Below are 9831 nucleotides of genomic sequence, written 5' to 3'. Positions count from 1 at the left end.
CCTAGAAATTTTTTTTAGGGCCCGGCGGCGTGGCCTAGCAGCTAAAGTCCTCGCCTTGAAAGCCCCGGGATCCCATATGGGCGCCGGTTCTAATCCCAGCAGCTCCACTTCCCATCCAGCTCCCTGCTTGTGGCCTGGGAAAGCAGTCGAGGACGGCCCAAGAAGCTTTGGGACCCTGTACCCGTGTGGGAGACCCGGAAGAGGTTCCTGGTTCCTGGCTTCGGATTGGCGTGCACCGGCCCGTTGCGGCTCACTTGGGGAGTGAATCATCGGATGGAAGATCTTCCTCTCTGTCTCTCCTCCTCTCTGTATATCTGGCTTTCCAATAATAATAAATCTTTAAAAAAAAAAGAAATTTTTTTAAAGATTTATTGATTTTTATTTGAAAAGCGGGTTTGCAGAGAGAAGACAGAGAGAGAAGGTTTTTCATTGCTACTTTTCTCTCCAAGTGATCACAATAGCCAGAGCTCAGCTGATATGATCTAATGCTGGGAGCCAGGAGCCTATTCCAAGTCTCCCACATGGGTGCAGGGACCCAAGAACCTAGGCCATTTTCCCCTGCTCTCCCAAGCCATAAGCAGAGAGCTGGATGGAAAGTGGAGCAGCTAGGACTTGAACAGGTGCCTGTATGGGATGCTAGTGCCACAGGGTTAAGGATTGGTCTGTTGAGCCATGATACTGACCCCTGGAAATGTTCATATCTGCACAAATATGCAACAATATCCTTCACTTCTCAACAAACATTAACACTTGGTCATGTTTGCCTGATCTCTCTATAAATACGTATACGTAGATCTGTTTTTGAATCATAGGAAAGCCGGCTGCAGATATCATGGAGCTTTACCCCATAGTGTTTGGCCACTTTTGTCCTAAGTACAAGGTCCCCTATGTGATCGGTGCAGCTGTCATAACCAAGGAAAGTATTCCCATGTGCCTCTTTGTTCCTCCTCATTCAGGAGACAGCCACTGAGCCACAACAGTGAAGGTCAGAGTAGACAGATTGGGGCGTGTTGGTGAAAACCAGTGAGATAAGGGTTTTGTCTTCATGAAACAAAGAATTCAGATGTGAGACAGAGAAGCAGCAGCAACCAACGTAGCCGGGATTAGTGGGGTAGGGCATCCATCAGAGCAGATGGGCTCATCTCCACATGGAATCTGGGTCAAAATGCCTCACCAGTCAGACAGGAAAGCCAGGGTGCAGAATTTAATGGAGAGAATACACCTGGCTGATCAGGAAAACGCTGAGAACTGAGAGTGTGGTCTGCATTCAGACAGGGGCCTATAAAGGCATGGGGTCCAGTCCTTCCCACTGTCTCTCTGCCTCCCTCTTCTCCTGGGTAAAGGGTTTGCTGAGCGAGAAATATGTAAAATTCCAATACTTTTTTTTTTAATTCCAATCCTTGACCCCAACCTCTAAAACTCCCGCTGCAAGTGTATTTTCTTGTGCATTTTTTAAAAGACTTATTTATTTTTATTGCAAAGTCAGATATTCAGAGAGGAAGATCTTCCATCCGATGATTCACTCCCCAAGTGAGCCTCAACGGGCCGGTGCTGATGCAATCCGAAGCCGGGAACCAGGAACCTCTGCAACGGCCAGAGTTGAGCCAATCCGAAGCCAAGAGCCAGGAGCTCTTCCAGGTCTCCCATGTGGGTGCAAGATCCCAAGGCTTTTGGCCATCCTCAACTGCTTTCCCAGGCCACAGCAGGGAGCTGGATGGGAAGTGGGTCTGCCGGTATTAGAACCGGCGCCCATATGGGATCCCGGCACGTTCAAGGCGAGGACTTTAGCTGCTAGGCCACTGCGCCAGGCCCTCTTGTGCATTTGTTAAGGCAATGAAATACTGGCTAACGTGTGCCTGGTGTATTTGATAGACTTTATTTTCAGCCCTAATTAGTGTAATACTATTGGAAAGGGTGGCACTTTGTTCTGTTTCTTAGCAGCATTGTCCTATGTGCAGCCTAGTGAGTTACTTCACTGGGATATTTAAAAAGCTGTCCCCTGGTTGTTAGCTCTGATGTAAAATTATAAAATAGGAATCTGGTAGGGTTTGTTTTGTTTACACAGGAAAAGCTCTGGTGAGGCAGTCCTATATGGTACCATTAGCTCTGGCTTTTGGGTCTGCCCATGGTGCTCCCCTCCAGGACGCTGGATTTGGATGGAGTCCAGGAGGGGCGGAAGCACCTGGTCTGGCTGAAGGGCGAGAAGAAGGATTCAGAGGGCTTCAGAGGGCAGATCAGTGATGTAACAAGGAATCTTCCGCCCAGTCAGGAACTGTGCCACTTTGTTGCTGAAAGTGTTACAGTAGTGTTCTGAGAGGTTGTAGGCCTCACCTCAGAACGGAACAGAGACTCCCCCAGGGAGGATAGATACTCCAGAAAGATTTCTTCTGTGCTCCCCACATCAACCACAAAGTCTGGGGCCCAAACAATGTCCCCAACCCCCGGGGGGAGCAGCTGGAGATTCCACCACTGCCAAGAACTCCTCCTTGGGCACAACTATGCCAGATGCCTTCCAGCTGTTTCCCCAGCGTGATGGAGCTGAGTCATCAGGCCAGGCTCTTGAAGAGGTAGCACACGGACAGCTTCAATTGACTGGCTCCATTGGCCCGTGGCAGAAGCCACCACAGCCCTCAGGCACAAGACAGCTGCTTGAACCTTCCAGTGCCAAGCCGGTGGGGACAGGTGGGAGCAGGGGAAGGGCTGGATGGACTGAACCTGGGCCTAGCCTAAGGGGAGGAGGAAAGGCCACCCTCTGCTGCTCACCCTATCCCTCCATCCCCCGCACCCACTACTGGCTACAACTACTGTCTAGACATTTTAGTTCTTTAGATTATCTTGCATATCTTGCAGTAGTGACCCATGTAAAGATACTGTACTGTATGGCTTGAAATAGATTGTTTGAGTTGAAGTTTGGAATGTCAAGAACTGTCATTTTACAATGTTCCCTTAACAAAAGTTGGACCTTCTTTGAACTTTAATCTGGCATAACCAGTTTTGTTTTAAAAAAAAAAATCCTTTTAAGGGCCCGGCGCGATAGTGTGGTGGTTAAAGTCCTCGCTTTGCACGCGCCCATATCCCATATGGTCGCCGGTTCTAATCCTGGCAGTCCTGCTTCTCATCCAGCTCCCTGCTTGTGGCCTGGGAAAACAGCTGAGGATGGCCCAGAACCTTGGGATCTTGCACCCGCCTGGGAGACCTGGAAGAGCTCCTGGCTCCTGGCTTCAGATTAGCTCAACTCTGGCTGTTGCAGTCACTTAGGGAGTGAACCACTACACAGAGGACCTTCCTCTCTGTCTCTCCTCCTCTGTATATCCGCCTTTCTAACAAAAATAAATAAATCTTTTAAAAATCCTTTTAGGGCCCGGAGGCATGGTCTAGCGGCTAAAGTCCTCGCCTTGAAAGCCCCGGGATCCCATATGGGCGCCGGTTCTAATCCCGGCAGCTCCACTTCCCATCCAGCTCCCTGCTTGTGGCCTGGGAAAGCAGCTGAGGACGGCCCAATGCTTTGGGACACTGCACCCGCATGGGAGACCCGGAAGAGGTTCCAGGTTCCCGGCATCGGATCGGCGCGCATCGGCCCGTTGCGGCTCACTTGGGGAGTGAATCATCGGACGGAAGATCTTCCTCTCTGTCTCTCCTCCTCTGTGTATATCTGGCTGTAATAAAATGAATAAATCTTTAAAAAAAAAAATCCTTTTAAAAAGACTTGCTTAGGGCCTGGCACAGTAGTCTAGTAGCTAAAGTCCTCACCTTGGATGCACCGGGATCCCACAGAGGCACCAGTTCATATCCTGGCTGCTCTACTTTCTATCTAGTCCCTGCTTGTAGCCTGGGAAAGCAGCGGAGGATGGCCCGAAGCCTTAGGACCCTGCACCCACATGGGAGACCTAGAAGAAGTTCCTGGCTCCTGGCTTCAGATTAGCTCAGCTCCAGCTGTTGTGGCCACTCGGGGAGTGAACCAGCAGAAGGAAGTTCTTTTACTGTGTCTCTTCTTCTCTCTGTAGATCTGACTTTTAAATAAATAAATAGATAAATAAATAAATAGGCTTATTTATTTTATTTTAAAGGCGAATTTATAGAGAGAAGAGAGACAGAGGGAGATGGAGAGATTATCCATTCCCTGATTCACTCCTCAGATGGTCACAATGGCCAGACCTGGGCCAGTCAGAAGCCAGGAGCCTGCAGCTTCTTCTGGGGCACAGATTGCTTCAAAACAAGACAAAACAAAACTCTAAATGCTGCCCAGCTGAATTATAATGTTTTAATATTACAGAAACAAAGCTGAACAAATTGAACTAATGCTTGCTGTTTTTAATAGCTGGAATATAGTATGCAGCTGCAGTTAAACCAATTGTCTTTATCTTTTTAAAGATTTATTTATTTATTTATATCGGAAAGGCAGAGTTACAGAGAGGGAAGGAGAGACAGAGAGAGAGAGAGAGATCTTCCATCCACTGGTTCACTTCCCAGATGTCTGCAATGGCCAGAGCTCAGCTGGTCTAAGTTAGAAGATTCTGCCAGAGAAATTAATATGTAATAGATGAAGCATACTGGAAGGAGACCTAATAGAGGGGCTTGGAAACTCCTCTGTCGCAATGAAGAGGAGTAGGTGAGCATGAAAACCAAAGCAAGGAGCAGCCCTGACCAGGCAGGTAGGGTTACCGTGCCCACCAGCATGAATGTGGGTCAGGTGTAGGGGCAGGCCAGGATGGACCAGTTCATAATGCCCACTGGCAAATCTGAGAACGAGAATGGGGTGCAGGACAGGCCGGGCTGAGCCACAACACCAGCCAGTTCACATTAGGGCTGGGAATTGGAGCTGGCTGGGCCAGGTCAGGCTTGAACACCCCCCAGCAAATGTCGAATTGAGGCGGGCCATGCCAGACTGGGCATGCCGGAGTACCCACCAGTACACATGAGAACCCAGAATGATGGGTGCGAGCTTGGTAGGGGGCAGTACAGATTCCCCTGCTGGGCCACTGCTCCCAACGGTGAGTCTGAGAACTGGTACTGGGGGCATACCAGGCCAGACAGGCCTGTAACACCTATTGGCTTGCATATGAACTGAATTAGGGGAGAGCCAGGCTGGGCTAATGAACTGTATCCACTGGTGCATGCGCAAACCAGAGTAAGTGCAGGCTGGTTGGGCTTTGCTGCAGCATTGGTTGGCAAGTGTTGGGACAGGGTGCAAATCCCATCAAGTTAGACTGCAGACCCACCTGGAGAGTACAAGATCTAGGAATGGGTGTGGGCCGAGTAGTAAACTGTTGGCACCTCTCTGACGGGCTGCAACCCCTATTAGTAAACATGGGAACCAGGGTTGGAAGAAGGCCTGGCTAGTTAGGTGCTGGCACCTGCTGATATGAGTGTGGGCTGGATAGTGGGGTTAGTTGGGTTGAAGTAGATTCCAACACCCATCGAGGTGTATGAGAGCTAAATGGAATGTGGGACAGACTGGCAAGCACAGGAACCAGGGCTTGGGGCAGGCCTCGTGGAGGTTATTGAGGGTCACTCTGACTAGGCTGCAGTTCCTACTGGTGTATGTGAGGGCCAAGTGTGTAATGGGCTAGGTTGGTTTGGGCCACAGCATCCATTGGTTTTCATAAGAAATGGGGCTGGAGGCAGAACTAACCCAGCAATTATAATTACCAGTGTGTATGGACTGATGTGGGTGACGGATTGAGCCAGACCCCATACTGGCAAGCACATACAAGAGTCAGGTCTGGGATCACCTCAGAAGAGTTCTCTTTGGGGATCCTCCCTGCCCCTTGTCTCCAACTGAACTACTAGAATCAGAATTCCAATCATGGAGAGAACTGCAGGATAGGTATACTGACCATAGAGCGCCATGTGTCAAAACTGGGCCCCCTCACTGGAAAAGTCAAAGTGGTGGACGGCATGCCCAGATGCACATGGAGGATATGGCAGCTCCCTGGGGTCTGCAGAGATATCTGGTACCATAACAGAGAAAAGAGGGCAGAACAAGTTGAACAGCAACTCCAGCCAAGCAGTGACAGCAAATATCTGGGCAAACAGACTCTAAGGTGGACTATGTCAGTCAATGGACCTTGGAAGGATTTCCTCATCATTGGATAGGCGAGATCGACAGCATTTCAGAACTATCGAAACCAATTAAGCAGAACCCTCAGAGCGTGCTCCACATTGGGGACCCTCGGTTGGGACTGTTCCCCAACCCCAGATACTGAAGCAGTTGAGAGGCTGACTGCGGCTTCTCCACTTGTCTCCCCCTCCCCCCAGATACAGGAGGAAGCAAAAGAAAATTTGGAAACAATGATCTCATCCACTTTCCCCTAACCCTAGATCCTTTCCACCGTAATCAACTATGTGAACATCATCAAAATTTAAAAAAAAGAAAAATAGTTAAAAATATAAATGATCAAAACAGAGCAACAGGGGCTCCCATCCAAGTACTAATCAGGCCTGACCCTGCTTAGCTTCACTAGATCAGACAAGATCAGGCATGTTCGGGGTGGTATGGCCATAGGCAACAGGAACTCCAAACAACACCCCAATAGGAAGCTTGTGTACTTGCTATGCCACAATACTGACCAGAAGCCAGGAGCTTCTTACCAGACTGCCTACATGGGTGCAGGACCCAAGGACTTGAGACATCCTTCACTGTTTCCCCAGCATAAGCAGAGAGTTGGATCAGCAGTGGAGCAGCCAGGACATGAACCAGCATCCACATGCTGCTACCAATGGAATGATTAGCCTGATGTGCTACCATGCCAGCCCAAGTTTATGGGTTTTGATGAATGACATATACCCACCACTGTAATTGTCATCCAAAACTTTGGATGACAGTAAAGTACAGGTTCATCAACTCTAGCAAATGTACCGCTCAGTAGGTGGGTGGGGCTCTGAGTGTGTGAAGAATGGAGTTACGTGGGAACTCTACGTACTTCCTCTTTAATTCTTATGCGACTCTAAGCTGCTCTCAACCATCTATTATTATTTTTTTAAGATTCAAAACTTGTTTGACCTGTCCAATCTTCAGAGAAAAAAATTAGTCTCCATTGTCATTAAATATACACTCAGCAGCTTGGATATGTAAATGACTTAAGACAATTTGACTTCCCTTGTGAAAACAGGGCTGTATTCCAGCTAGTGGGCACTGTGAACTGGGTTATGGTGGGGAAGCTCCATCATGTTCTGGCAGATTACCAAGAGCTAATACTCGGACCAATTACTGAGCCTCTACACGCTTGCCAGTTTCTATTGGTAAAAGTTATTACTTCCGGGCCCGACGCGATAGCATAGCGGTTAAGGTCCTCACCTTGAATGCGCTGGGATCACATATGGGTACCGGTTCTAATCCCGGCAGCTCCATTTCCCATCCAGCTCCCTGCTTGTGGTCTGGGAAAGCAGTCAAGGATGGCCCAAGGCCTTGGGACCCTCCACCCGTGTGGGAGACCTAGAAGAAGTCCCTGGCTCCTGGTTTCAGATTGGCTCAGCTCCAGCCATTGTGTTCGCTTGGGGAGTGAATCATCGGGCGGAAGATCTTCCTCTCTGTCTCTCTTCCTCTCTGTATATCCGCCTTTACAAGAAAAATAAAATCTTTATAAATAAAAAAGTGATTACTACCTTAGGAATGAATACTACCTCGGCGTGCCTGGGAAGAAGCAGTTTGAATAACTGAGGGAAAATAGAAGATTTCATTGTCATGAAGAAATTACATAAATTTCAACTTAGTCTAAAATGTTAGCAATCATTTGATGGCTGTAGTGTAAGTCATAATTTTTGAGGGGCTAGCATTGTGGTGTGGTGTGGTGTGTTAAGCCATCTGCTATGCTAGTAACCCACGCATACACCAGTTTGTGTTCTGGCTGCTCCACTTTCCATTCAGCTTCTTGCTAAAGGCAAGGGAAAAGCAGCAGATGACCCGAGTGTTTGGACCCCTGCACCGATGTGGAAGACTCAGCTGAAGTTCCTGACTCCCAGCTTTAGCTTGGCCCAGCCTTGGCTGCTGTGGCAAAACTGGGGAACCAGCAGATGAAAAATCTTGTCTCTCCTTCCCTATAATTCTTTGAGATATATATATATATAATTATATATTATATAATATATATTTTATTTTTAATTTAGTTAATATTTATTTATTTTTACTGGCAAGGCAGATTTACAGAAAGAGATACAGAGAGAAAGATCTTCCATCCGCTGGTTCACTCCCTAAGTGGCTGCAGTGGTCGGAGCTGAGCTGATACAAAGCCGGAAACCAGAAGCTTTTCTGGGTTTCCCATGTGGGTGCAGGATCCTAAGACTTTGGCTCATCTTCCACTTCTTTCCCAGGACACAAGCAGGGAGTGGGAAGGGAAGTGCACCAGCCAGAAGAACCAGTGTCCATATGGGATCCCAGCGGTTGCAAGATGAGGACTTTAGCCACTAGGATACTGTGCCGGGCCCTGGAAATGCACATTTATAGAGAAAATCTACCATCTGCTGGTTCATTCCCCAAATGGTCACAATGGTCAGAGTTGAATGGATCCAAAGTTGACTGGGAAGGCAGTCGAGGAAGGCCCAAAGCCTTGGGACACTGCATCCACGTGGGAGACCTGGAAGAGCTCCGGCCATTTGCGGTCATTTGAGGAGTGATTCATTGGGCGGAAGATTTTCCTCTCTGTGTCTCCCCCTCTCTATATATCTGACTTTACAATTGAAAAAATAAAAATAAAAAAACCAAAAAAGCAAAAAGACTTTAAAAAGGGGGTGTATAGAGCAGTCAGGACATTAACTGGCACCCACATGGGATCCTGATGCATGCAAATTAAGATTTCAGACACAGGCCACTGTGCTTGGCCCCCTCCACTGCTTCTCCAGGCCACAAGCAGGGAGCTGGATAGGATGTAGAGCAGCTAGGACACAAACCAGTGCCCATCTGGGACTCTAGCACATATAAGGCAGATTTAGCCACTGAGCCATCGCATTGGACCTGAGGCACAGACATCTTTTTTTTTATTATTATTATTTATTTATTTTTTATTAATTGCATTGCATTATGTGACACAGTTTCATAGGCTCTTGGATTCCCCCAACTCCTCCCCGTACCCTTCCCTCATGGTGGATTCCTCCACCTTGTTGCTGTATTACATTTCAAATTCAGTCAAGATTCTTTCATTGCAAGTGTATACCAAGCATAGGGTCCAGCATCTTATTGTCCAGATAAATTCAATGGTTTCTTGGGGAGACCAGCTCTGGTCTGAAGGCAGAGCTGGCAGAATATTATCCCAATCAATTTAAAGCCACAGCATAACATCAACAATTTACAACATTATGGAATTAATTGGCATGGTATTGAGTAATCAGTATGTTAAAAAAAAATGCAAATTCTTAACTACATCCTGTGACTGCTTCATTGACATTTCAATTTTAGTTTATATACTACTGGCTTCTATACACCTTAAAATGGCTATAGGGTACCATTCAGCTGTCTCATGTCTATTTTCATTTTAGTATTTAGCAGTTTATAGTGTTGAAGCATAATTTTGCTGAACTTGGCAGATTTTAGGATAGTCAAAACTGGCTTATAACTCTAACAAGGCATATGTCAACAGTTGAGGTGCAGAACAGTTTTAAGAGGGGTGTGCAGAGAAATCTTCAATACCCCAATGAGGAGTAACTAATCTTTGTGTCCTACCTAGTAAGGTATGTGTGAGTCCACGCTGACCCTTTCCTGTCTGGTTCTAAGCTTTCCTTGTTGTTTTCTGTCTATCCTAATTTGTGAGTGTGTGTTTGCGGCGGGGGGCCTCTGGAGCTACCCTGATGGTCATTGCAAGAGAAGGTGGGGATCCAAAGTTGGAACTAAGTAAGGAC

This window comes from Ochotona princeps, chromosome 4 (genome assembly GCF_030435755.1).
Source record: "Ochotona princeps isolate mOchPri1 chromosome 4, mOchPri1.hap1, whole genome shotgun sequence".
NCBI lineage: Eukaryota > Metazoa > Chordata > Mammalia > Lagomorpha > Ochotonidae > Ochotona > Ochotona princeps.
The sequence above is the reverse complement of the archived record's forward strand: the minus strand, read 5'-3'. Positions refer to the sequence as shown.